The 27,495-nt window shown below is 49.1% G+C and overlaps 1 long non-coding RNA gene across 1 annotated transcript; it reads left to right on the forward strand.

The window, feature by feature from the left end:
• Positions 1–102: 102 nt before the first annotated feature.
• LOC144165281 (uncharacterized) lies at positions 103–27,495 on the forward strand. The gene is made up of 4 exons (XR_013321438.1): positions 103–7,512; positions 7,573–7,694; positions 7,860–8,832; positions 27,277–27,495. It is a non-coding gene; the product is annotated as an uncharacterized LOC144165281 (long non-coding RNA).

Raw genomic sequence — 27,495 nt, forward strand, 5'->3', positions numbered from 1 at the left:
TCGGGCATGGTACCAACTCCTGTCGCGGCAGAACAACATGTGCCAAATGCGCTCAGCACGATCATCTCTCCGACAACTGCACTACAACCAACTTCACCTGCCCGAATTGCCAGGGTCCACACGCAGCATACTCTCGCGCTTGTGAAAAGTTTCATCTTGAGAAGAAAACCATTAACGTTAAGGTAACCGAAAAAATCACCGAAAACAGATTATTACCTTGAAAGTAAACGAGAACATCACCTTCCCAGAGGCATGGAGGAGGTCTTTCCCCCTGGGGAGATACGCCGACGCAGCTCGCCGGGGGGCGGAGCGGCGTCTTGTTTCGGCGGGGTGCTTAAGGGCACGCAAGAACCTTGCCTTCGAAGTACAGGAGCGTGACGAATTGGAGAGGCAGCTGATCAAGACTGAGCTTTCGAAGATAACGTCTTGCTATGTCCAGCCTACCGGAAGTCTACCAAAGCAGGCTTGGCTGTTTCTTCTCTCGGCCAACGCTTACACTGGCTAATACCATCGAAGAATCGCAGGCCAACGAGCTCTGAAGACGGGAGGTGGCATGGCTACGGCTGCTGGCGGGGCAGTATTCCCTACCCTATGACTTCGCAGCCTTCGACCATCAACCAAGCACCGAGGAGGTCATCGCTTTTGAAGAGGCGACAAGCTTGTGTGCCGCCGCTACATTCAGCCACACCAGCGACATGACTTCGACACCATCTCAGCCAGCGTCAAGCAGGGGTGCCGTGTGGCTACAATCACCTCACCGCCCGGCCTGGGAATACAGCTTATGGGAGAAACACCAAAGATTGCTTTTTCTTTGCGTACAGCACAAAACAAAGCACCACTGTCGTGGTTGAGAAGGACGAGGTATTTTTGGCAGTGAACGTTCCTCAGCTGCAACAGTTCTGTTTTTGCTACCTGAAGGCAACTATCGGCAATGTTCACACATATGCATGTGACCTACATTCCACATGCTGCATTGGCATTTCCACGTGAACATGCAATCACAATTCCTGAACTACAGTTGCAACGATACGCAACAATATGCGTGCACTTTCTTCACCCTTTCTGTACCTTTGCTGTGTTGAGCTAAATAGTAATTCATTGTGAGAAGTCGCGCCTGCATCTCCGTGTACAGTGATGTGCGAACTCGTGACTGCCACTCCATGTGTGTGATACAACGCAGTCACATATTTCTGTGCCTCAGAACACTCGCGGTCATCCCTACGTGCATCGAGTCACGTAGGCCAGACAGGAGTGAAGTGTATGTGTCCGTGTAGTGATGTGAGAACTCGTGCCTGCCACTCCATGTGCGCGTAATGCAATTGCGGTCTCATGTTCACGGATACTCGAACTGCTTCGCGCCATGCGAATGAGCCTCGAGTCACGTACGCCAAGGCCTCCCCCTTCTCCCCCCCTACCCTTTGAATTGAGCAGCTCCTGTTGCGGGGGATCACAATGGCTCCGATGAGAGAAGACGTGTAACTTGCTTCAACAAGTATTAAACGCTTTATCTAACCCTCAGCCATGAACCTGCTCACATATGGCGCAGTCGCCCAACGTTACCTGCTGCAGCTTCAAGCAGTAAGCCCAGCCTCAGCCCGACAAGCCCAGCCTCAGCCCAAGCCGAAGAGCACCGGAGCAGCTCAACTCGCTCAGCAATCAGCCGTCGCTTCCGCCACTCTCAAACATCTTCGCCTGCAGTCTTTACGAATCTGCCCGAGATGCCGTTCATCAATTGGAGCAACGCAACCGCCGATGACATCGCACAAATCACAATGCCGCTCATAAAACAAGAACTTGAACGCCGACAGCCTAACACCGTAGGCAACAAAGAAGAACTTGCCGCCCGTCTACTCGCCGACATTGAAAGTCACCGAGACCAAGATGATTCGCCGGACGCAGCCCAAGACAGCCACACTCCTCCTGCCCAGACTGGATTCCCTCAAATGCCAAGCTTCAGCGAAGATAGCGCTTCTAATTTTCAACAGTTCACCACCTACATGCAGCAATACATGGCGATCATGACGTCTGCAATGGCTTCTCAGGTGAGACCGATTACAGTAAACACTCTTCCTGACCTATCAGCTTCACTGCGAACATTTCGCGGAAGTGGTGTTCCATCCGCCGAGAGCTGGCTCGAAGAGCTTGAGAGAACCCAAAAACTAGCGGCATGGGAAGATTCTACACTCCTTGCAATAGCTCAAAGCAAACTGCGCGGAGCAGCCGCAGATTGGCATGAAACGCAGGGTCGGCATATGACAACCTGGCGCATCTGGAAAGCCAGCCTGAAAGAAAGTTTTGGAGAACAGCTTTCACTTATCCAGTGGCAGGAGACCGTGACCGCCAGATTACAGCTAGCCGACGAAACTCTGCACTCGTATGCATTCGCCAAACTGCGGGTAATTTCTCGATGCCCGGTCAGCCTCACAGACAAAGAAAGGATTGAATATCTAATCCAAGGAATACGCGATGACCAACTGGCAACAGCAATTGCTGTACAGCGCCCGAAATCTGTCGATGAGTTCTTGAGCATCGCAATTGAGGTAGACCGTACCGTTGAGCACACAAAAGGAACGCGGAACGTTCGACAGTCTTCTGCGCAGACCAAAAACGAAGACAAACCAGCCTCGACCTTTCCTCCAAAAGAAAAATCGCAAAAGCAATTGCGCCCGCCACCAAAGCGCATTTCTGAGCTTCCGCCCGCCGAGCAAAATGCACGGTATCAAGAAATTTCTGATAAGTACGGTGCACCAGCCCATAGACCCGGTCAAGACATAAAGAACGCCGTTTGCTTTAAATGCAAGAAGACCGGTCATTTTGCAGCAAAGTGCAGCAAAAGAAGTAAGGATCACCGGAACACAGAGCCAAAAGCGTACGCCACGTACGTACCTCATTCACTTGATCGGTCAAAATTTTGTTGCGCTGTGGTTCCTGCCGTTACACCAGGAATCGGAGAAATTCCAGCCTTCCCGGACAGTTGACGATTATATCGTCGAAACTGCTCACAAAACAAAATGTTTTGCCGTGGACAGGACCACCCGTTCTTCTTGTCGGAGGAGAATCAGTGACGCCTATCGGAACTGTCTGTCTCCGGATAACAGTTGGAGCAATATCAGCTGTAGTAGAAGTGGCCGTTATGACAAATAACGCGCTTCCACTCATTCTTGGAGAGGACTGGTTCTGCGCTGCTCGAGCTGAGCTCCACGTAAAGCCTCCTAGCCATCTGAAATCCACCAGCCGAGCACAAAAACCATCATTCAGTGTCGTGACCAGCTTATGCCACGTATGGCCAACGCTGTTATTCTGACAATATCAGCTTTGTCTCACTTTGATGCTCCAGATGCCAAGGCCGATGCACTTCAACTAGCCCATGAGCCCGACGAAAATGAGCCATTATGGAGCAAACTAGCCAAAGCAGCTGCGTCTGAAGTGAACCCAGCCCCCACAATAAGCTGCGCTGTAACAAAGCTCTGCAGCCCAGAAGCCCCTCTTTCCCCTTCCAGTTCCGGTGACGACGACTTCACTGATATCGTTCTCGGAGAACAGCTAGTTCCTGAACAACATGATGCTGTCAAACGCGTTGTTGAAAAACACGCTGACATTTTCACATGGAGTCCGGATGACATTGGACTCTACGAAGGAATTGAACATGAAATTAAGTTAAAGCCCGATGCCCAGCCATACGGACGACAACCTTACCGATACACAGCCTCGGACCGGATATTTCTAGAAAACCAGACAGCAACTTTATTGTCGAAAGACATCATCCGCCCGACCTCTGGACCGTGGGGATTTCCAGCTCTTGTCGTGACACAGGGTGACAAAAAGTGGCTACGTGTGAATTATATGGCCCTCAACCAGATGACAGTCAGTGTCCTCCAGCCGCTTCCGCGAGCAGACGACATTTTTGATGACATTGGTGGAGCCTCTTTGTTTGCTGTATTGGATTTATGCTGTGCATATTGGCAAATTAAAGTAAAAGAAGAGGACCAAGACAAGACAACCTTCATCACTCATCAAGGCACTTTCAAGTGGACACGAATGCCCTTTGGACTAAAGAACGCACCTGCCACTTTCCAAAAGGCAATGCATAAAATATTTTCCCAACTCAAACCCCGAGATTCCAAATCTGGTGTGCGTACATACCTCGATGACGTCATCATGTTTGCGAACTCGGAAGAATTTCTCGACCTTCTCGATGAGACTCTGACCCTCCTGCAACAAGCAGGCCTTAAGGCTTCATTGAAAAAGTGCAAGTTTGCTGTTCCTTCAGTAAAATTTCTGGGATTTTTGATTTCACAAAACGGGAAGCAGCCAGATCCCGCAAAGATTGAAGCCATATTGCGCATCCCTACTCCGAGAACGCCGAAGCAGCTACTATCTTGGGTGCAAACCGCAAACTTTTACAGGCGTTTCATTCCTGGCTTTTTTAAGATTTGCGCGCCACTTCAAGCTGCAATGCGGAGTGCCGACTTCAAATGGACACCTGAGTGTGAGGAATCATTTCAGACCATCCGTTCGGCCCTTACATCAGCACCCATACTAGGCCACTTTGATCGCAACGCGCCCACAACAGTGGCTACGGATGCTTCTGCAACAGCTCTTGGAGCGGTGTTGACACAAAAACAAGCCAGAAAAGAAGTCGTGCTTGAATACGCCAGCCGATCACTGACGGAATCTGAACGAAAGCTACACAGCAACGTTTGGGAAGCATTGGCTGTGCATTGGGCTATTGCAGTGAAATTTCGCCATTACCTGCTTGGTAGGAAATTTCACCTGCTCACTGATAATTGGTCGGTCGCCTGCTTGACCAGAAACTTCAAGCCGTCTCGCCGATTCACTGGAATATTGCTGGATTTGGCGGAATTTGAGTTCTCTGTTGAGCACCGCCCTGGACGTCAAATTTACGTTGCTGACATGCTTTCTCGGCATTCATGTGCAGCGCTATCTCAGACGCATGAATTCACGGCCATGCAAAATGCAGACGACTTCTGCAAGAGCACCAAGCAGAAAGTGTGTGCTGAACCTAACTCAGCAGGACCGTTTGTCATAATCAATGACATCCTCTATCGGGTAACTTCAGAGGGGCATCACTGTCCTGTTGTGCCAGCAAAGATTCAACAAAGCGTTTTGGAGCTCACTCACGACGCAAGTGGGCACAGTGATATCAAACGCACGATGGACAAACTGCAAGGACGGTTTTGGTGGCCGAACATGTTATCAACCGTTACAAGCTACGTGCAGGCATGCCAACGTTGCCAGGAAGACAACAGACCAACCAGCCGGAACGCCGGCAAGATGGAATTCATGCCTACTACTGACGTACCATTCAGTTCGATCGCTATGGACCACATAACAATGCCATCCAGCGACAAACAGAGCTACATTCTGAATGTAATTGACTTCGCCACACGGTACATTGTTCCAAAACCCGTACCGAATACGTCCACGAAGGAAGTAATCAGGCACCTTCACTGTTTTTCATAGATTCGGAACTCCCAAGTGATTGCCTCTCTGACCACGGAAAAGCCTTTGACTCCAAAGAATTCAAGAACTTCATGAGAATGCACGGAGTCACGGTACACTATTCAGTGGCATACAGGGCCGCAAGTAACGGACTTGTCGAGCGAAGCAATGGCACCCTCGTCACCGTTTTGCGTAAAATGTGCAACCATGACCAGTCACAGTGGACAAAAAAGCTCGACGAAGCCGCTTTTGCCGTGAACACCAGCCTGAACTCCAGCACTGGATTCTCCCCCTTTGAGTTAATGTACGGATATACGCCAAATCTACCATACCAGACCATCCACGCATCAAAGCCCACTTCTGTGCAAGAGCGCCTTTTGGCACTGCAATCCCAGCGAGCCGAGGCAGCCAGCAACTTGGAAAACGCAGAGCAAGCGCGCAAAGCGTACTATGATCGGGCGCACAGAGATCACTCCTACAAGGTTGGAGACTTTGTTTGGGTGCGCCGCCAGCAGCCTCTTCCGCATGTGTCAGAGAAATTGGCTCCGAGGTTCAAGGGAGTCTATCAGATCCTCGAAAAGAAGACCCCGGTTACTTACCTCGTGACTCAAGTAGGCCGGAATTCGGGAACTCCTGACTCCAGAGTGGTGCATGTGAGCCAGATCAAGCTATTTAGACCACCTTACATCGACCCTATTCTTGCGTCATCTGAAGCTTGACCTCAATGTTAGCAGACTGTTGTTCAGTTTTCACGTCACCAAAGGGACTTGGTCATTTTGGCTAGGGTGGGATGTGAGAAGTCGTGCCTGCATCTCCGTGTACAGTGATGTGCGAACTCGTGACTGCCACTCCATGTGTGTGATACAACGCAGTCACATATTTCTGTGCCTCAGAACACTCGCGGTCATCCCTACGTGCATCGAGTCACGTAGGCCAGACAGGTGTGAAGTGTATGTGTCCGTGTAGTGATGTGAGAACTCGTGCCTGCCACTCCATGTGCGCGTAATGCAATTGCGGTCTCATGTTCACGGATACTCGAACTGCTTCGCGCCATGCGAATGAGCCTCGAGTCACGTACGCCAAGGCCTCCCCCTTCTCCCCCCCTACCCTTTGAATTGAGCAGCTCCTGTTGCGGGGGATCACAATGGCTCCGATGAGAGAAGACGTGTAACTTGCTTCAACAAGTATTAAACGCTTTATCTAACCCTCAGCCATGGACCTGCTCACATCATGTAAACCTGAATGCAGTCTCAGTTGGAGTGTCATAATGGCAGTTGCTGAAATTTCGATTAAATTTCTTATGTTCAAGTTTTTGTCTCGCATTCTTTTACATGCCTTAACCTGTGGCACAGGAACACAGTTGGAGAATCCTCGTCATGAAGAACTTGCATACGGTGAAAGCCCACCACTTGAGTTTCTCAGGCAGTCTTTTGTTGAGGGGCTACCTAGAGACATTTTTTCCTACACTGGTCTGTCAAAAACAGTGTTCAGGAAGCTGGTCGAGGCAGTGGGGGTGCTTTCAAAAACGTCGTGTAAACTGTCCCGAGCTGACCAGCTAATGATGTGCTGCATGAGGCTTCGCCTTGGGCACCTCTATGGGCACCTGGCTCGCATTTTTGGCCTATCGGTGTCCTGTTTTGGCAACTTTCCCAAATTATGAAAATGTTGTTCGGCTGCCAAGGAGCCACATAGCCAAAAGCATGCCATCATCTTTTATCGAGAATGGCTACGACAGCACCACGTGCATTCTCAATTGCACTGAGGTCATGCTACAGCATGCCAAAAAGGTCATGTCCAGGGCACAGATGTACAGCAATTATAAAGCCCACAACACCATCAAATTTCTTGTAGCCATTGCACCAAGTGGCTTTATTTTGTTTGTATAAAAAGCATATGGGGGCCGTGCATCACATAAATTCATCACCCGGGACAGCAGCATAGGCGACTACCTTGTCACGGGGGATGAAATCATGGCAGACAGACGCTTCATTCTGAATGATGACGCGGAGGTGCAGGGAATCAAACTGAATACCCCAGCCTTCACGAAAGGTATGTGACCCTAAGTTGCAAAGCATGGTGGTTAAAAATGTTTGCATATTTATTTTGCAGGAAAGAAACAACTCACAGAAAAAGATGTGACGAAGACCAGGCGGATTGCTTCTGTCCGCATTCACGTTTAAAGGGCCATAAACCAAATAAAGACCTACAGGACATTCAAGCACAGCGATACCGTAGGCATGAACATATTAGTTTTAAGAGTAGAGAGCACTTCAGTAATCTGCATCATGTTCCTAACCTAACATTATGCACCCCTTCATAAGCATTGTTGATGTAGTTTATAACAGCAGCATCCTGTTTCGATAAAGTGGGCACTAAAATTTTTTCATGTTTTACAGATGAAGTACCACGTTATTTAGTTTGTCGACGAACAAAGCGTAGAGGTGGTTCCAGACGTCTGGATAACCGCCAACAAGAAGTGTTTTTGGCCGCGGGCCCTGGAAATAAGTTGGCGTTCGCAAGAAAGGGCCGCTCGCCAGCAAAGGGCTGGAAGACATTTAACGCGACAATTAAGGACACATACAGTAAGTCTTAAACTGCAGTAAACATAGTTAAAATGAAATCCCATTATTTAAATTACCACTTTAGTGAAATATATCTGCAGTCTCAGTACAGTGCATATATTCAGGTTGCCACCGTTGTCTTACCCAGCTTGCTTACCGATTATATTCACTGCAATTAATGTGTCGGGCTGTTCTTTGCTCCAGCTAACTAGAGTGATGCCTGGAGGAAGCTGGACATGGCACAGTTCACGTCCGACCTCGACAGCGAGGACACCAAGAAATGAAAGGCAATAAACAGCGAATGGCCTATTATAGCTTATTATTGCAACCGCTTGATGAAACATAAGACATAGATGGAACAACCAGAGAATGCTAACCAAGCTGAATTCTGTAAACTGGCAGTTGATGTGGTGTTAGAATGAAGAATATCTCACATGTATGTGTGGGAGTACCTTGTGTGGTTTCGTGACTCTAAATACACCCCCACCTTGTGCGTTGCGTCTTCTAGACATCAAGGCCTGCTCGGTACAAAAGTGGAGCCTCTCAAGCTGTGCCACCTCCGCCACCTCTGAGCTTCCCAGCAGTAGGCACCTCTTCTACCACAACCAGTAAATGTGGAGCTGAGTGCACAACACTCCACACAGCACTCACTTTCTTTCAGACATTCAACACCCACCCATGCAAAAAGTAGTGAAACTAGTAAAAATATTTGATTTATTCATTTGGTGTATGCAACTAAAACCCTGTCTGTCCCTCGCAGATGGGTTTTCATTTGACATCGAAGCTTCTGAGCAAAGATCAGAAAGAGGTGAGCATGCATTGATACAATATTGCCGCGAACCATGTATGGGTTTGTTTATTGTTTGTTTTTACTGCCCGGCCACGCCCTGCTCTGTTATCTGTGTCCCAAGCGAACCACTTCTTTCATTCTTTATTTTTATGCCGCACGGGGCTATCTCAAGCAGACTGTTTCGCCTTAACCTCACTAGCCCAGAATAATCTTCTCTGATGTTCTGTATGTAAATCAACGGTTCCAGAAACACTCGCGCCAAAAGATAAAAGCCTGCACAGCAGACGCTGCGGCATTTGAATTGTCAACGCTCGCTTGAGCACATCACTTTGTTGACTGCTGCTGCACTGCCCGTGTATTCTTTAAGTTGTTAGGGGGGCACAAGTTCGCTCAAAAAAACTTGTTTTTCCTTTAAGACAACTGCTCCGTCTTTGGCCACGTTATATCTGGTTGAGGTGCTGGGTAAATGCACCCTAAGCCCTCGTCACGCCGACAAGCAAGCACCACTCGTGTCAGCCGTCGACAGCAAGGTGTTCAGCCGGAGTTTGGACTGCTTCCGGATAAAGTGAAGAAAGAAGATGTCGTGACCACAACCATGCTCAACGCAGGCACCATGACCCTGCGCCCTCGTTCTTCAACATCCCCGGGAACCACCACTGTTCTGCGGATCCCCCAGAGAAGAGCCTCAGGACTGGCTGGAGGAAGTGGAGCGCATCCGCATCTTTAACAGGTGGGATGACGAAGAACCTTTCCAGCATGTTTTCTTCTATTTAGAAGGTACGGCCCGAACGTGGTTTGAAAACCATGAAAGCTCCTTAACCGACTAGACTCTCTTTAAGAGCGAGTACCTCAAAACATTCGCCACCGTCGTGCGGAAAGAACGAGCCACCCTTTGTTGGAAACTGGCGCAACACCCACTTAAAGGAGTAGTGATCTTCGTTGAGGAGATGAAGCAACTATTTCGCCGCAGACCCCGAAGTGACGGAAGAAATGAAGTTACGCTTCTTGATGCGCAGTGTGAAGGAGGAACTTTTTGCTGGAGTTGTCCGCAACCCACCCAAAACCACCACCGAATTCGTGACCGAAGCAACCACAATTGAGAAGGCCTTCGAACGGCGTGCTAAGCAGTATGACCACAACTATGTTGGTGCGGCCAGTGCCAACTACGTCGACAACATGCGGATTCCGGCTGATAGCCTACGCGAGACCATCCACGCAGTATTGAGAGAGGATCTGCGGAAACTTCTCCCCACGCTGCCGCAGCCCCACGCCGCTTCCCTTACCGACGTGATTAGGGAAGAAATGGAACAAGCTTTGGGAACTTCTACACCATTCGAAGATGCTAGCGAGCCACAAGCGATGTCCTACTCCGCGACAGTTCGTCGACCCCGCCCTGCTCCAACACATCGTCAAGAGGACCCGCCGTATCGCCACCCACTGTCGCCCGCCCGACCCGCGGTAGTCTGAAACCAGACGCCAAGGAAGACGTATGGCCCGATAATCGTCCGCTGTGCTAACACTGCGGAGAGGCCAACCACATCTACCGTCGCTGTCCCTACAAGAGGCTCGGTTTGCGAGGGTTCTCCGTCGACGCCCCACGCCCCCTACCTGGCCAGTGCCCTACTGAGATCGAAGAATACCTCTCCAACACCAATCGAGGACCAGCCCGCTTCAACCGTTTACTATCGCCCTATTCGTACGAGTCGCCGAACCGCCGTAGCACTGCTGACTTCTCATGTGGAATGTCCCCCAGCTCTTGCGGGGGAAACTAATAGCAGCAACTTCTGGAGGTAAAGTTGCACGACCGTGGAAAAATATACAAACCCATACATGGTTCGCGGCATTACCCCCCTCTATGATTATGACGTGTAAGTCAGGGTCGGCACGCCACCCAGCAGTCTGCCGACCCCGACTTATGCGTCATGGTAATCGACCACCTCGAAGGATGCAACGTAGCTGCGCCTAAAACCTTCAAACGCAACCTACCAGTATTCAGCCTGAAAAACTCCGTTCTCGTGAAGAATTTCAGCCCCGGAACGAGAACGAATTATCTTCTCGTCATCCCCACAGACCTTCATAACAAAATTTTGGAAGCGTGCCCCGACAACCCAACCATCATCAGAAGAGCATGTTTGCCTTCGACATGTCAGCAACAGATGGCAAACTTTACAAGACAACCTTGAACGAGTAATTGAACAGCACCAAGCACTAAAGGCCTACTTCAACACACAGACCAATTCTTGGCCATCAGGTGCCGTGCTCAGAGTAGACTGGCATCTGCGCTTGCTGACACGAACATGCTGGCCAAGACACTGTTTCTGCAAACACTGCTGAAATATTTGTAGGCTTTTAGGCAAGTTTTCAGAAGGATGAACCGCTGATTCACACTGTTTACTCTGAGTGTGTCAATCGTATGAAAAAATTGCTGAGCCGCTTCAAAGCGTCATGTGCAGCTACTGGTCTCAAACAAGCCCCTGAGATTGGCCCGGACACAGAAAGAAAGATGAAGGCTTGGGATCCACAAGAAAAGAAAGCCTTCATGACTAGCGCTCAAGCTTTCTACGTCGCGGCGGCCAAGCATCTCACCAAGCAGCTTGCGCTTTCTGGATCCATATAGGCCCCTGACCATGGAAGAGAGAGTACAGTCACTGAAGTATGTTGCAACTGGTGTTCCTCACATGGTCAAACGGAGCAGGTGACTTGCTTGATTGACGAGTGGCATTCGCTCATTGCCGGCCTGTAGTCGAACGGGCATGATCCCACAGCACCAGTCTTGACAGCTACTGTGCTTCGCTGCTGCCCACTGACTCCGCAAAACACCCTTTCCTCTAGGTGCTTGTCCGCGCTATGCTATCGCTTCCCCACGGCAATGCTGATTGTGAAAGGGGATTCAGTGAGAATAAACATATTTTGGATAACCGGTCAAGCTTGCTATAATAACCATCAATGGGATCCGTCAAGTCAAGAGCTGCATGAAGCGGTAAGAAAGCAATGATTCCCTTGTGCCCCTGACGAGAGAGCTGGTCAAGTCATAAATTCACACGAAGCCTACGTCCAAGCGCCTAAAAAGAGGAGCAGAAGACCGGAAGGCACAAAAAAGAACACCATCGCCTGCAAATCAGTCCACTGTTGCAAAAAAGTGGAAGCTCTGTGATGTGAAAGAAAGGCTTGAAAAAGGACTGCACTCGCCAAAGGGAAGGCTTGAATGCGTGCAGGGGCTCACCAAGTCTGGTTAATAGGAGGAACATGAATGCCGTTAAATGTGGCCAGGTGCTGCTTTCTGAGGCTAATTCTAGCCTTGCCGAGAACATGGCCAAGCTGGCAGCTGTCAATGAAGAATTGCAGAAGCTTTAGAATTCGGTTCAGTGCGGTCAACAGTTTCATTTCAACTAAACAAATTGTGACCATCTTCGTACTGTGTTCATTGTCCCAATTTTAGACATTTAATAGTAGTTTTTGTTTAGGCAGCATTTCGTTCTCGATGAAACGCATGGTTACTCGTGATTTCCCTCCCCAAAAAACCCTCTTAAACGTCTCTATACAATTCATAATTTATTGCTCCAAACTGCTCCGAAACTTTTGGGTGCTCTAAAATCTACATATATGTGCTCCAAAAATTGCTCCAAATTGAAATTTGTCAGTAGCACCCCTGTAAATAACTTGGAAGCACTTGTTGAGCTGCCCTCACAGCAGTTTTTGTAATAAAACGTGAAATGAATGTGATGATGAAGTGTTTGTCAGCATTCACAGCAGCAGTTTTATAGCTGCAGTCTGATTTGCACAGCTATAATTTATGCTGAACGCATGGCATGGAGCAAGACCAAGACAAGAAGGGAAACGTCGCTTCCTGTGATGGCTAGACAATGTCACAAGTGCTCGGCCCAGGTTAGGCTAGCGGCATCTGTTGCGCGCAAATTAATGGCATATGGCCGGTGCCATTGGCGTTTCCCAGTGCAGCTTCAGAAAGAATTGTGGCCGCTACCGTCTCATCTATCAGATCCCACTACCCTCTTCTTCGCCGTCACAGCTACAAAGCCTTGTAGTCCACGTCGGTTTGCACATTGACTGTGCACTTGGCCACACCAGTCGCACCTCCCATTTTTGCTCTTTGCTGCATGGTCGTAACCCAGGTCATAACCCATAGCGATTAAAAGATTAGGCATCTAAAGCCACATACAGCTTATGTCTATGTATGGTCCTCACCCATATAAATATGGCACACATCTATATTGGCACAGTTTATGCGACACATCCATGCACAGCCTTATATGCCAAATTCCTGGTGGTGGCCACATATGGCACTTTCTATACAAGTTCATATACGAAATTTTCGCAAGGGATGCATACTTCGGCACTTCTGCACATGCCTGTTGTCAATTTTTCAGAGCTTTCAAAGTATAGCAGGACTCTTGTCTGCAAACCCACTAACCTGAGCAAATTTGCAGATTGGTAATAAGGAGTGCGTGAGTTTTTGTTCAAGGGGTGGCATGCGTTTTGTTTGTAGAAAATCATAGTTCATGAACTCGCAACAGCACCATGGGTCTTCCCAGTCTATATTGGACATATTTGGCACTGTTTCGAAGGCCATGATAAATTGATACCAAAAATAAGGCGATGTATCCATTTTTCGGAAGATGATGCTAATTACTTTGGTATGCAACTTAACTCTTCGCTTCCATTTGAAAAAGCTACGTATTTTGCACAAAGGTTACAAAGGTTACTGCTCTGTCGTCAAAAAACCTAAATTAGCAAATGATACAGGCAGTAGACTCTTTTGAAGCACTATACAGCTCCATCGCCATCTACTATAATGGTCGCTCCTCTCTCCCCTTCCCACACCGGCTTTGGCTGCTTGTATGATTTGAAGTTGAATACCTGTGCTACCAGTGAGTTGGCTGCTGTTGCCAGCATCTCTCACATTTTGATACATGCTTGCCCGAACACTGCTGCCACCGATGCCAAGTGGCCTTTCTCTCCTGGACCAACGAGGTGTCCACCATTGACACGTTGATTGGAGACGTGTCCGCCAGTGAGCCATCAACGAGCCAGGCTCGACCCCCTGCTTCCACAGCCGACCAAGGCCCCACACGAAAAAGGCGGCAGCAGGCATCTCCAATTGACAAAGTTGTGGAGCTGCTGGAGCGGCAGGAAAACCGTGCCAAGAAACAGGCAAAAAAAGAATACAAGCTGTCGAAGAAGACAGTCCGCCTCCATGAGGAGACAAATGCCATTCAAAGAGAACTGGTGGGCATATTGCACCAGTACATTGCAGGCCAGCAGGAGCGTCGCTACGTCAGGATGCTACGTCAAGTTCGGGCGGCGACAGCACTGACAGCAACCTGATCGAACTTCATTAAAGGGAAGGTGAAGCGGTTTTAGAATTAAAAGAAAAGTTGACTAGCAGCAAGTACACATTGAATGGTTCATGTGTACGAAATATGTTCGCAATACATGCAATAGAAGCGGCGCAATGAGCAAACAAAAGTGGCCCGATGCCCCGCCCCCATCTCGCCGCGCGATGCCGGAAGACCGAAGAGCGCGGGCGAAAACCGGCTGTAAAACGTCATACCTGGACTTCCGGCCGGATCGGCCGCCTCGGCCATGCTCTTTTCGCCGTGTTTCCTTGTGAATGATACTTGTTGTTGTGGTTGATAGCACTCATTTGTACAATGTTCGTGTTCAAAAAGTATGCACGAACGCCAAACGAGGCATACGTTATCATGCCGTATTCCTAAGCAGAATAATGCCACGCCGGGATGCTTGATAACATACGGAAGCGACAGCCAAGGTGGCTGTGCTTGATGACAGATAATATACTACACTACGTTAAATACTTTGTAAACCGCTCCAATGCGTTTTTTTTTTTTTTTTGATGCGACGGACGTGAATGTTCACATTAGATTCTAGATTTAGGAAGGATGGGGAATACTGCTGTACTCTGGCCGGGGATGTTTCGTTCTATTCCAGAAACCAAGTCACATTTGTTCAGGGAATACTTGTTTCGTTAAACGCGTCGGTTTTCTTTCCCTATGGGCTCAGGACAGTGTTCAAAAAAACAATTTTTTGGCGAAACTAAAACAAGGGGCCAATCCTGATAGAAGTTCTCTCCCGGCTAAGAGGTAAACAGTATTCCTACAAAGTAAAAGAACCAAGACAACCAGATTACTTATTTTGCAAGTATACATGTCACGATAAAGTTATGTTTGTCTGGAATTAAAAAAAAAAAACCACTCCGAACCACCACCGTGCCATAATTTGTGTTGACTGCGGGGCCTAATTTTTTCCCGAAGGTTCCGTGTGGCTGCATATTATAACCTGGCAAGCACTTGTTGTCACTGAACCTCAAGTGTGCTCCATTGATAGTCGGTGATATATATAATGATGATACTAAAAAAATTAGGAGTGAAGAGTAAATATACGGCCTCTGTCCGACTAGCGCGGTAAATGCTTAAATCTAGAAATGCTGAAACAGGCCAACGATTCATTATCACAAACGTTTGGTGATTGTTACCTAAAGTAACGTAACTACAACGTAACTGTCTTGTCCGACTGGTCTGTTAATTATAACGACGTGGCCGTAATATTGTAGCATATTGCGCAACGCACAAGCGAAAATCAAGCCCTACTACACCCAATAATGCTGAGCAGGCACTAGTATGCTGCAGTGTTTTCAGAATAAATGCATGTGAAGCAGTAAGACGCCACTCATCGAAGTGCAGCAGCTAGCAATCGCGGAGGCACCGTATAGCGCCGCTGCCGAAATGATGATGATGGTTGGATGTTAATGGCGCAAGGCCAACTAGGGCAAAGAGCGCCAAAACAGTGGTTAAATATGAGAGGTGAGAACTTAGACACTGAAATCAATAAGCAAGAACAAAAGTAAAATCAATAAAAGACAGTGAGGATGGCTGGTGTAAAGGGCCAGATTTCATGATGCGTGATAGGAAATGAGGTTTAAAAACTTGACTTCTGACAGATACTCAAACACACGTTTGACGGAAACAATGGCATCGTCACCTAGGAAAAAAGATGGATGTAGGGGAATATGTTGTCTGTAGAGTTCTCTGAAGTGTTTGTGTCGTGTTGTGTGAAGTGCCTTGCATGTGATTAGTATGTGCACTACGGATAGGGCCTCTCCGCACCTGCCGCACTGGGGTCTAGGAGATCCCGTCAGCAGATACGAGTGGGTTGCATGGGTGTGCCCTATCCGCAGCCTACCCAAGGCGACTTCCGTGTGTCTGTTGTGCGAGTCAGATGTGTACCGTCCCAAGTGTGGCTTTATTACATGTAGTTTGTTGTCTGTCTGTTCATTCCAGTGTGTTTGCCATGTTCTGCGCAAGTGTTGTCTTATGTGTGGCTTGAGGTCTGTGTAGGGTACCGTTGTAATGTCCACAGTGTTCCTGAGTGCAGCAGCACCGGCCCTCTCGTCTGCCAACTCGTTCCCAGCGATCCCTGCATGTCCTGGGACCCAGCAGAGGACCAGCTCATGCTTCTTTGCATACACAGACATGATAGTGTTAAATACAAGATTAATTATGTGGTTTTTGGCGGGTGTATGCGATGACAGTGCGCGAACGACACTCAAGGAATCTGTGTAGATGATAGACTTTGGAATATGATTTTCAAGTATGTGTCGTACAATCAGTAAAATTCCATACGCTTCTGCAGAAAAAATTGATGTGTGCACGTTCATGGTTCTGGCTGCATTGAAATTAGGACCATGAGCAGCGCACGACACCATACTGGAGGTTTTAGAAGCGTCACTATAATATTCGGCACATGTGTATTTAAACTGCAAAGCCAGAAAGTGCTGCAGTATTGCAGCTCGTGGTACACGATTTTTGTCAAGTCTCATAAAAGAAAGGTCGCACGACACAGGGCGAACTTGCCAAGGCGGTAAACTGTTAGAAAAGGATGACCTGTACACATCTAAAAACAAAGCACTGAGATCCGAGGCTCGCTCTCTCACTCTAAGTGAAAAGGGCAGAGGAACGGATGGGCGATTTACAAAGAGCAGGGATGTTGATGTATCGTTAAAGACAGGATAAAAAGGATGATTATTCAGCGATGAAATCTTAAAAGCATAAAGCAAGTCCATGTATGTTCGTTGGTTCTCAAGGCTCCACTTATTACACTCGACATAAAGACTCTCAGCAGGGCTAGTGCGAAAAGCACCCGACGCAAGCCGCAGCCCCAAGTGTAGCACTGGGTCAAGCATACGCAACGCTGTTTTAGTCGCCGACCCATATACCACACTGCCATAGTCTAACCGAGACCCAACCAACGCAGTATAGAGCCGTAGTAGGAGTTCTTTGTCGGAACCATACGATTGATGGGAGAGAACCTTAAGTATATTCATTGTTTTCAGACATTTATGTTTAAGTTTCTTGATGTGTGGAATGAATGTGAGTTTATGGTCAAACACAACACCTAAGAACTTGTGCTCCTTGTTCACAGGAAGCGACACACCATTCAGAGTAATGTCTGGGTCCGGATGGACCCCGCGCTTCCTCGAGAACACAACGCAGGAGCTTTTTGCAGGATTCAATTTAAACCCATTCTTGTCTGCCCAGCCGGCAAGCTTCTTGACACCAAGCTGGACTTGACGTTCGCATATTGACATATTACATGATTTAAAAGATATTTGCACGTCGTCTACATACATAGAATAAGAGATTGTTGGTGGAAGTGCCTTTCCCAGAGAGTTCAACTTTACGATAAAGAGAGTGCAACTCAACACGCCACCTTGCGGCACACCATTTTCTTGGACGTGAACCTTTGAAAGTGCACAACCAACTCTTACTCTGAACGCTCTCTCCGACAAATAACTAACAAGGGTGTTGAACATATTACCCGAAACACCGAATGACCTGAGGTCACTAAGGATCCCATAACGCCAAGCGGTGTCGTAGGCCTTCTCGAGGTCGAAAAAGACAGTTAAGCAGTACTGCTTATGTACGAAGGCATCCTTGATGTATGAGTCAAGTGCAACCAGTTGATCGTTCGTCGATCGCCCCACCCTAAAGCCTGCCTGGCAGCTCTCGAGAAGACCATTGTACTCGAGGAAGTACACGAGCCTGCGATTGATCATCTTCTCGAAGAGCTTGCACAGGCAGCTCGTCAGGGCTATTGGACGGTAACTTGAGGGGGACGACGGGTCCTTTCCCTCCTTCAAGAAAGCTACTACAATGGCCTCCCTCCAAGAGTGTGGAATGTGCCCCGAAAGCCATATTTTATTATATAGATGTAGAAGTGCTTCAAGTGTGTCTGCGTGTAGGTGTTGTATCATTGTGTATGTAATGTTGTCTGGGCCTGGAGCTGAGGGTTTACACGTGCTCAGAGCAGCCCTCAGCTCATGTAGTGAAAACAGGGAGTTGTAAGAAGTCTGTGATTTGATGTTATCGTGTAGGGACTTCTTTTCACAAGAGGCTTTGTACTTCAAGAAAGTGTTCGTGTAGTGTGCTGAACTGGACACGTGTTGGAAGTATTGTGCGAGTGTGTCAGCCTGGTCTTCCAGTGTGTCCCCTGTTGTACTGACCAGGGGCAGGCTGTGTGTATGTTGTCCTTTGAGTTTGCGTATACGTGTCCATACCTTCCGTGTGTCTGTGTACGAGTTTATAGATGTTATGAATGAGCGCCAACTCTCTCGTTTTGCCTCACGGCGCACACGTTTTCCTAACGCCTTGGCCCGTTTGAACAAAATGAGGTTACCCGACGTGGGGTACCGACGAAGGACACCCCACGCCTTGTTCTGGGCCTCTCGCGCCCGCCTACAGTCCTCATTCCACCACGGCCTCCGCTGGTTGCGCGGGGCACCAGAGGCGTGGGGAATGGACTTTTCGGCGGCGTCGAGGATGTGCGCCGTGAGCAGTTGGGTAGCTTCTTCAACGTGTAGGTGTCCTATGGATGTGTGGTGTAGTTGAGATGTCTCTGTAAATGTATTCCATGTAGCTCTTGCTTCATTAAACCTTTTATGGGAAGATGGACTGCTTGGGCCTTTACCTATGTACGTTAATGAAGTAGGGAAATGGTCACTACCATATGGGTCCGTGGCCACACCCCACTCAAGACATGGAAAGAGAATTGCCGAACCAATAGCCAAGTCAAGACATGAGTATGTGTTGTGTCCTATGTTATGATATGTAGGCTGTTTATTGTTGAAAAGGCATGCTCCAGAGGATGTAAGAAACCTCTCTATCAGGCGACCCCGGGCATCCGTACGAGAAGAGCCCCAAAGAGAATTGTGAGCATTAAGGTCGCCTGTTAGAATGTACGGTTCGGGCAGCTGGTCAACCAGCGCCTCGAAGTCAGAGCTTAAAAGTGTAACATCAGGAGGAATGTAGATGGAGCATACCGTTATCAACCTATTAAATATTATTAAGCGTATTGCTACAGCCTCAAGGACGGTATTCAAGGTGACAGGGTGGCATGCTAAGGATTTTCGGGCGATTATGGCAACACCGCCAGAAGAGTGTGTGCAGCCATCCCTGTCTCTCCTGTATACCAGGTAACTATTCAAGAAATTTGTGTGTTTGGAATTCAGATGTGTTTCCTGGACACACATTAAACTTGGCTGGTTGGCATGCAGAATCTCATGCACGTCGTCAAGATTATTCAGAAGGCCTCTGCAGTTCCATTGAACTATGTTTTCTCTTCCCATTATGATGTGATAGAGCTACTGGAGAGTGATTATGTAGGGTCTTTCGGGGCTTGCACTCTTGGGAGGGGCTTTCTGGCCTTCTCTACTGACCTGGACGTCGCAGTCCGTTCCTTCCGCTGCGATGAAAGCCGGAAGGGCTCGACGTCCATGTCGTCATCTGATGGCAAGGGGGTGCCCAGCGGACTGGGCCCCCTTGACGTGGTACCCTTTCGGGTGTTCTTTGCCTGCGCTGCCTGTGCCGAAGGCGTGGGGAGCACCCCAGATGGCACAGGCAGTAAGGAGGGGGAGCGGGTCGCTGCGACCGCCTCCGTCTCCATCTCGTCCGGGCCCTTGCGTGTGCTTCGGGCCGGTGGAGAGGGGGAAACGGTGGGTGCAGCAGCATCCGCACCGGACGTGGATGCCACCACAGCCGCTGCTGGCTGAGCGAGCGGTGCGGAGGCGGGTTGGGCTGCAAGAGGCAACCCAGGGGGGGGCGGGGGCGGGACCAAGTCCGACTCTCGGTACTGGGTCCCCGCCGAAACAAGACGCCGCTCCGCCCCCCGGCGAGCTGCGTCGGCGTACCTCCCCAGGGGAAAAGAGGCGAACCTCTTCCGCGCCTCTGGGAAGGTAATGTTTTCAGTGATTTTGAGATTTATTATTTTCTTTTCCATCTGGAACCTTTCACACGTGCGGGAGTACGCAGCATGAGGTCCATGACAATTGCTGCACATTAATTGTTGAGCCTGGCAGTTATCTGTATCATGATCTTGGGATGAACATTTTGCACACGTTGTTTTGCCGCGACAGGAGGTGGTGCCATGCCCGAACCGTTGGCACTTGAAACAGCGCCGCGGGTTCGGGATGTAAGGCCGGACAGAACAGTGAATGAAACCTGCTTTGATGGATTCGGGGAGTGTGGAACGGTCAAATGTCAAGATTATATGCTTTGTCATGATTTGCTTATCATCTCGCCGCATGGTGATGCGCCTCACTGCCGTCACGCCCTCGCCTTTCAGACCTTCAAGCAGATCGGCTTCCGTCTCATTTATCAGATCTGGCTCAGAAATCACACCCTGAGAGCTATTGAGGCTACGGTGTCCAGATGTCCAGATCTGCCATGCGATTCTGGGTAAGGAGGCTTGTGGCTTGCTGGTGAGTGTTCACCTCGACCAGAACTTCGCCGGTTCTCAGTTTCTTGGCTTGGAAAGACTTGCCAAGGATGCCTTCAAGGAATTTGGTGATAAGGAACACTGACTGGGAGGAGATGGGATTTGACTTGTCAAGAGATTCAACAATCAAGAAGCGCGGATAGTTATCTGGCTTTTGGGATGCAATTGTTGGCAAGGGTGGGAATGAAGCTTCGGTGCGGCCCCTTTTCGGGGGCCGATCACGTTTGGGGGGGGGTTTGGAAAATGCCATATGATACATTGGGAAGCAGGGAGACGGGGGTACTTTCTTCTTTGACCTTACCCTGGTAGCCAAAGAGGTCCCGGAGCTCCCTGCCTGGTGAACAGACAGGGAGCCCATCCGCCGGAGCTTGACCTGGGCTCCGACAGCCACCGTTCATGGTTTCTAACCCTTCACCTATAAACACATTGCCACGGTTGGATCCAGCGTATGTTTGGGGGCTCGGGGTCCGCGGTATCGCCAGTACCGTCACCAAGATTGCTCAAGGTGCCCCGTGCGGGGCGCTGCCGAAATGGCGCGCGCGTGTGGGTCTGTGTACGGGGATGAGTAACGGGGCTGGGGTGGGCGACAACGAACAAAGGAAATGCGGAAGCAGAGTCTGCTTGTTTGTTTATGCGTGTACCGGCAAGATGTGTCTCGCATATACGTTTACAGCGCATGAACGCTATTTTTTTGCACAGTGCTCGTACGTGCTTTTTGCTGATAGATTGTTTATAAAACGCCCATTAATCTTCGGCATAAATGGTTCTGTGTATAATAAGAAACAGTTAAGGCAGTACCTAATATTAACATAAGGTATAAAATCGCCCTATGCTGGTTGCCTAATTCAAAAATATTTTGATGGAACCCACTAGTCGACGTCACAGTCACTGCTTTGGGGTTCTCTGTCGTGTAAAGCAAATTTAAGCTCCAAGATAATTGAACCAACAGCACGGGAAATTATAAAACAAACTTCCAGTCATGTTCGAAAATTAAACTGCAAGCTAAATTGCCGCAAAGGCAACCGTGCGATCGTTCGCAATGCTTCCGACAACCCGCGCGGTCGAAGGGTGTCCTCCTTTGACGTCATGATGGGCGCCGCCAATCAGGGGCGTCAGAAGACGAAAAGCGCGCGTCTTTCAAACGGGGCCGCGCTTTTTGCAAGATAAATGCCACTTGGACTCATGTACGATAAATTTCAATGTGATATTCGGAATCAGCGCGCAAGAAACAATATAACTGTTAATCTAACTCAATTTTTTTGGAAAGCGCTTCAGCTTCCCTTTAAACCAGATCAGAGGAAGCGGCCGCGTAGGTGCATTTTTTGGGGGGTTGCCCGTCGGCGGCGTCGGTCTTGAGGAGGAGGGGGGGGGGGGGAATCTTAGTGTCCCTAGGCCTTGTACGCACAGGTTTTTGGGCAAGCTGGTAGCCACCACTTTGGGTAGCCGGCGCGTCACGTAAGCCGTGTCCGCTTCATGACCCTGCGCGACGCGCCAAACCGGCTTGCCGCGACTGAGTGCGAAGGGCAAGGGGGAAGGAGGACTGGTTCGCCGCCTTCTCCCTCGCCGCCCTCTTCCTGGTCGCCGGAGGAGACCTCCTCTCCTCCACCTGAGCCGACGAGCAGCCCGCGAGAGCATTCCACGGGGACTCTGCTGAGAGATTCTGCCCTGATCGATCGCACTGGATGCGTCCCCTGCTCCCGCGGCCATGATGACGGATATCAAGGTCCGAGTCCTGTGACTGGAGTGAGCGAACGGAGCCACTGTCTCCCCGCAAGAGATAGTCGTGTTGTCTGGTATATGACTTGTATCTGCCACGCAATAAAGCCTTACTCTGGATCGCAGGAGCCTGTCTAGCGCATGTGAGTACCCGAACCCTTGCATATCTTCGGATTCCGCAGGGGCTAGTGTACGGCGCATAGCACTTTCTCTAGTGAAGCTAGCCGGGTTCCTCTGCTATCCCGTACGTTAGCCCACAGCCTTGAAAAGTACCAAGAAAACCCAATGGCCCGAGCTGGAAGCCTGTTTGCGTGCATGGGTACTGGAACAGCGTGTCGAAGGCAGGGAATTGTCAACAGTGCAGCTGCGCCTCAAAGAGCAAACACGGGCTAAAGAAATGGAGCATGCCGGTTTTGCCGGAAAACCATCTCGGATTTATGAGGCGCAACTGCATGACCATCAGTGCGTGCACCACTTTTTGAAAGAAGCCGCCGGAAGACTTTGCAGAAAAGTTGAACTTCGAGGCATTCGTGAAGAAACAAGTGCACAAAAAATGAGATCACGGAACATCATATTGTCAACATGGATGAAATTCTGCTGATGTTTTACATTCCAACGGGCATAACTGTTGTGCAAAAGGGCGAGAAGTTGGTGCTGCTGCAAAGAACAGGGCACAAAAAGTCACATTTTATGGTCGTTCTTGTTGCTGTGCGGACGGGATGAAACTGCCACCACTGCTGATACTGAAGCAGAAGACACTGCTGATGGATAGCTTCCCTTCAGCTGTCATCGTCCAAACGAATGAGAAAGCATGGACGGACGAAAAAATGATCGCCACTCGGCTTGACAGATGCTTTTCGAGGCGTCCAGGTGGCTTCTTCCATGCGAAAAAAAAGGTGCGCTCATCATCACAGATTGAATGCGCATTTTATCTACGAAATGCTCAGGAAAGTAAAGGCTGTCAACTGCTTGCCTGCTGTAATTCCAGGCAGTATGACAAAGCTTCTGCAGCCTTTAGATATTGCCGTCAATCGCAGCTTTAAAGCTGCACTGCTGCATTTGTGGGAGACGTGGATGACAGAGGGTGAGCACAGCTTTACGGCAACTGGGCGCATGAACTACGAACACTTCACGTACAAAGTGCGACTTATAATCCCGAAAATACAGTACTTGGCATTGTTCATTTACAATATGGCAACAATCGCTTCGATTGCCTTGTACTTAAATGGATGATTATGCTTTCAGCGCCTCCGGAGTACCGGGGAAGAACCCAAAAAGTGGACGTCAGTGCAACGCTTGCCTTGCTGCCTCGCATCTTAACCGAGAAGATCCAGGATGTCACAAAGGCCCAACGGAAGAAGGTGGTGAACAAAGCCTTGGAGGTGGAGGAGACACGGTTCAAAGTGGTGGAGGGGACGGAGTGCGAGGTGGCAGGCGGGGCACAATTAGAGGAGCCTGAGGGTTGAAATTCAGCCCTGGTCTCAATGAATAGAATTGTGTATTTGTCACTCCCTATTCGTTAGTTTAAGCATGGATTATTATGCCAGTCAAGGGCTGAGACAAGTTCAACAGGGACCAGTTCCTACTGGGGCCATTCCCATCTTATTTCCAGCTGGCAGCATTCCCAACTCCATCCCAACTGGGACCAGTTCAACTGGGGCCTGTTGTATTTTATTGTAAGCAACTGCAGCCGACACAAGAGGCAATAAGAGAGAAGCGTCGTCGCCACATGCAGAGGGAGTTCATGTCAGCTTGCCTGCCTTTCAAAGAATTGCATAAAGTGGCTGGATCCCGTCACCTGACATCTAGTGGGATCACCGTAAGCATGTTCAGAGCAGTCTCCGGGGTGAGGCCTGTTCGAAGGGCGTGTGATGCCCCAAGGATGCCAGCGCATGAATGTTATATATGTGCTGTGACATGCGGGGTCCATTTCTGTGTTGTGCGCAGAGTGCTTCTGTGAATGCTAGGAAATGAACACGGCACTCCCTCACCGCCCCGTCTGAACAGACGCTCGTGTTGTGATGGATGCCTGCAGCAACCCTCCCCATTCTTTCCTATGTATACTTCTTTTTCCTTATCTCTAAATTCTCCAAACAAACTCAAACCCAAAGCCGACACACCTTCTGCTAAAGGCTCCTGCACGCGTGGCCTCGCCACCCCTAACGATACGTGTAGTACACTTGTAACTTGTTTGCAAAAAGGTTATGCCTCTAAACAAGTTATTATCCATAAGCTCGTAAGAAAGAGCTGCAGAAAAACAACAGGGCCAGTTTAACTGGGTACGGTTCCACAAACCATTTGAAGTTGAACTACAGTCGATCCCGCATATATCAAACCCAGATATATAGAATTATTGCATTTATCGAACAGTCCAAACATCCCCTTGGAAATCCTATGCAAAAAAAAATATTTTATGTATCGAATTATCGATATATCTGGGCTCGACAGTAGTTCGATTCCAGCTGAAAACCAGTCGCACATTTTTGCCTGGCCTACAATGTCTCATTAATGTGCATCAGAAATAATAAGGTCAACAAAAAAATTCATGGACCTTCATCTTCTACTCTCAGATCAACAACAATAGTCGACAGTTGGCTCTCAACGGAACGATCACAAGTTCCTCTGTAATGAATAACAATCACATTTTTCACCGTTTTAAAAATTTGTTTTCGAGAATTGCTTCAAAAGTGAATTCCATGCCTATGTACCTGCTTCGAGCCACTTAGAAGAGTCTTGACCGGCTGGTAACTCATCGGCTGGGGCATGCTGCTGCTGTGCACGAGGTCACGGGTTTGACACCTGACTGCAACAACTGTATTTATGATTGAGGCAAAGTTATACAAGGTCCGTGTACATGCTACGTGCATGTTAAAAAAAACCAAGGTGGGCAGATTAATTCAGAGCCTCGCACTATAGCGTACCTCACAACTAATGGTCCAGCTCTGGCCCATTGAGCCCTGAATTCCTCTTTAATCAAATGCTGCCACTCAGTTACCTTGAAAGTCAAGGTTTATGGCAAATATTTTTGATCACCAGTGGCGCTGCAATGCTTTTTGCGAGCAAGAGGCACTACACACGAAGCCAACCAACCTCAGGGGGACAACTTGCCTGCTCCTGCTCTTGTAGTGTGCACTCCACCTGGAGTATGCTGAGCTAGCAGCTACCACACTGCATTTTCCCCAGAGGTGAACTACAGTTTCAGCATGTGCGCGTCTTTGCGGGCAATGCCTCTTGCCGCACAAAGGTCCCCGTGCTCAAAGCCACGAAGATTGTTTTTTTTTCTCCCAACACCACATCTCACCTTCAATCAATACACCAAGGAATTGTGCACTCTGTCAAGTTGCAGTACAGGAAGGACACGGTTGCTAGAACACCTGTTTTTCGACATGCAGCAAGACCGCAACACTGTCGCTCATGTGAGGTTTGCTGTTAGGTCATTCCAGCCGTCTAAAATGGCCTGAGAAGTGAAATTGTAAAAAACTGTTTCACAAAAGCAGGCTTTAAATGTGGTGACATGGGGAAAGAGGGGCCTCACATGGAAGACCCCAAGGAAGACAGCCTTGAGAATGAAGCCTGGGCCCTCATCCAAGAGACTGCGCATGTTCCGGAGTCCTTTGAAGGTTTTGTCTCCGCGGATGTGGACGTCGTGTGCCCTGAAGAGCTTACACATGATGCGATCCTGGCATAAGTAAATGGTGCACGTGCCCTCGAGGATGAACCGGAATAAGGGGAGGATGAGGAGGACATGGTGGAGCGAAAAATGTCAGCTGACAAGCATCTGAGAGCTCTTCAGAGATACTGTGAGCAACACTAAGATTCACAGGGCAAAGTCTTCTACCCCCCGAAGTTGGGAAGAAAGCTGATTCAGTTTGCATTCTCCAAAAAGCAAACTACCCTGAATGATTTCTTTCAGCTGTCGAGTGATTTTCTGTTGACTTGTTCAAGCATACCCTGATGGTGATATATAATAAAATTATCCAGTTTATGGATGGCTTGGTGATCCCCGGCCAGCGCGGCGGCGGCGTGCATCGCCCCCCAGGCCAACAGGTCTAGGCAGTGCCGCCTGCCCTTCCCCGCCAGCACCACCACTGCCGAAATTGCTGTCCTCCACTTGGCGGCCGATCTTGCCTCGGAGCTTCAACCGCCAAAGGTCACCATATTCTGCGATAGTAACGCTGCTCTCCAGCGCCTGAACCAATCCCATAGACATGCCCCCACAAATTGACAGCAACAATCACCAAGAGTATGCTTGAAAGCATGTCATGTCTTATTACAAGGACCGTGAGGTCACAGTATTACCGGAAAATTAACCAGCGGTATCCGACTTTACACAGAATAGGTGACCCCCCCAGCTGTCTGGGAGATGTCGACCCAAACATGGGAGTCACGAACAACCAACAATGTCACTGAAAGGCTGGTGCTGTTAGAGCAAGCGGATCCCCCCTTCCTGGTATTTGCTTAGCAGCAAGACCTCCAGGTCTTGCATAAGTCGAAGCACTAGATATGCGATGACACGTTCGATTACTGCCCTCCAGATTTTTCTCAAACATACAGCGTGCACGGGTTCCTCAGAGGAGAAGGGCTACCACTGGTGGTTGCCCTAATGCCAAGCAAAACAAGGGCAGACTACACAAAGCTTTTCGAAGTTGAACGCACTGTGTGCCAGGCACGGGACCGTGGGAACACTGGGGGTGGGCCACTTCGACTTTGAGGTGTCTGCTATCTCCGCCTGCGAAGTTGTGTTCGCTGGAGTTAGTGAAAGGATGCTTCTTTCACTTCAGCCAGTGCTTCATGCGGAAGCTGGCTGAGCTTGGCTTACGGGTGCGTTTCTTATCAGTCGATGTTTATAGGAACATGAATTCGTGAAAATTGTTTGCCTCTCTTATCCCCTTCGCTACCTAATTCAGAAACAAACGCGTTTTTTTTTTTTTTTTGCAGTCGCTGTACAGGGACACGCAGGATTCAGCTCTAAAAAATTGGATAAGGGAGCTGGTGGGGCTGGAACTCCTTCCTTTCCCCCTGGTTCTTCCCCATTGGATGTCATGCCTCAAGGCTCTGATGCCCGTGGCCGGGAACGCCAGAATCGACGCAGGGATCGGCGAGTTCGCGTCGTATTTCGAGCGCCAGTGGCTGTCATCACAAGGCCAAATTGCTCTG

Source organism: Haemaphysalis longicornis, unplaced genomic scaffold (assembly GCF_048455015.1).
Source record: "Haemaphysalis longicornis isolate Haplotype H1 unplaced genomic scaffold, Haemaphysalis longicornis Haplotype H1 scaffold_14, whole genome shotgun sequence".
Classification (NCBI taxonomy): Eukaryota; Metazoa; Arthropoda; class Arachnida; order Ixodida; family Ixodidae; genus Haemaphysalis; species Haemaphysalis longicornis.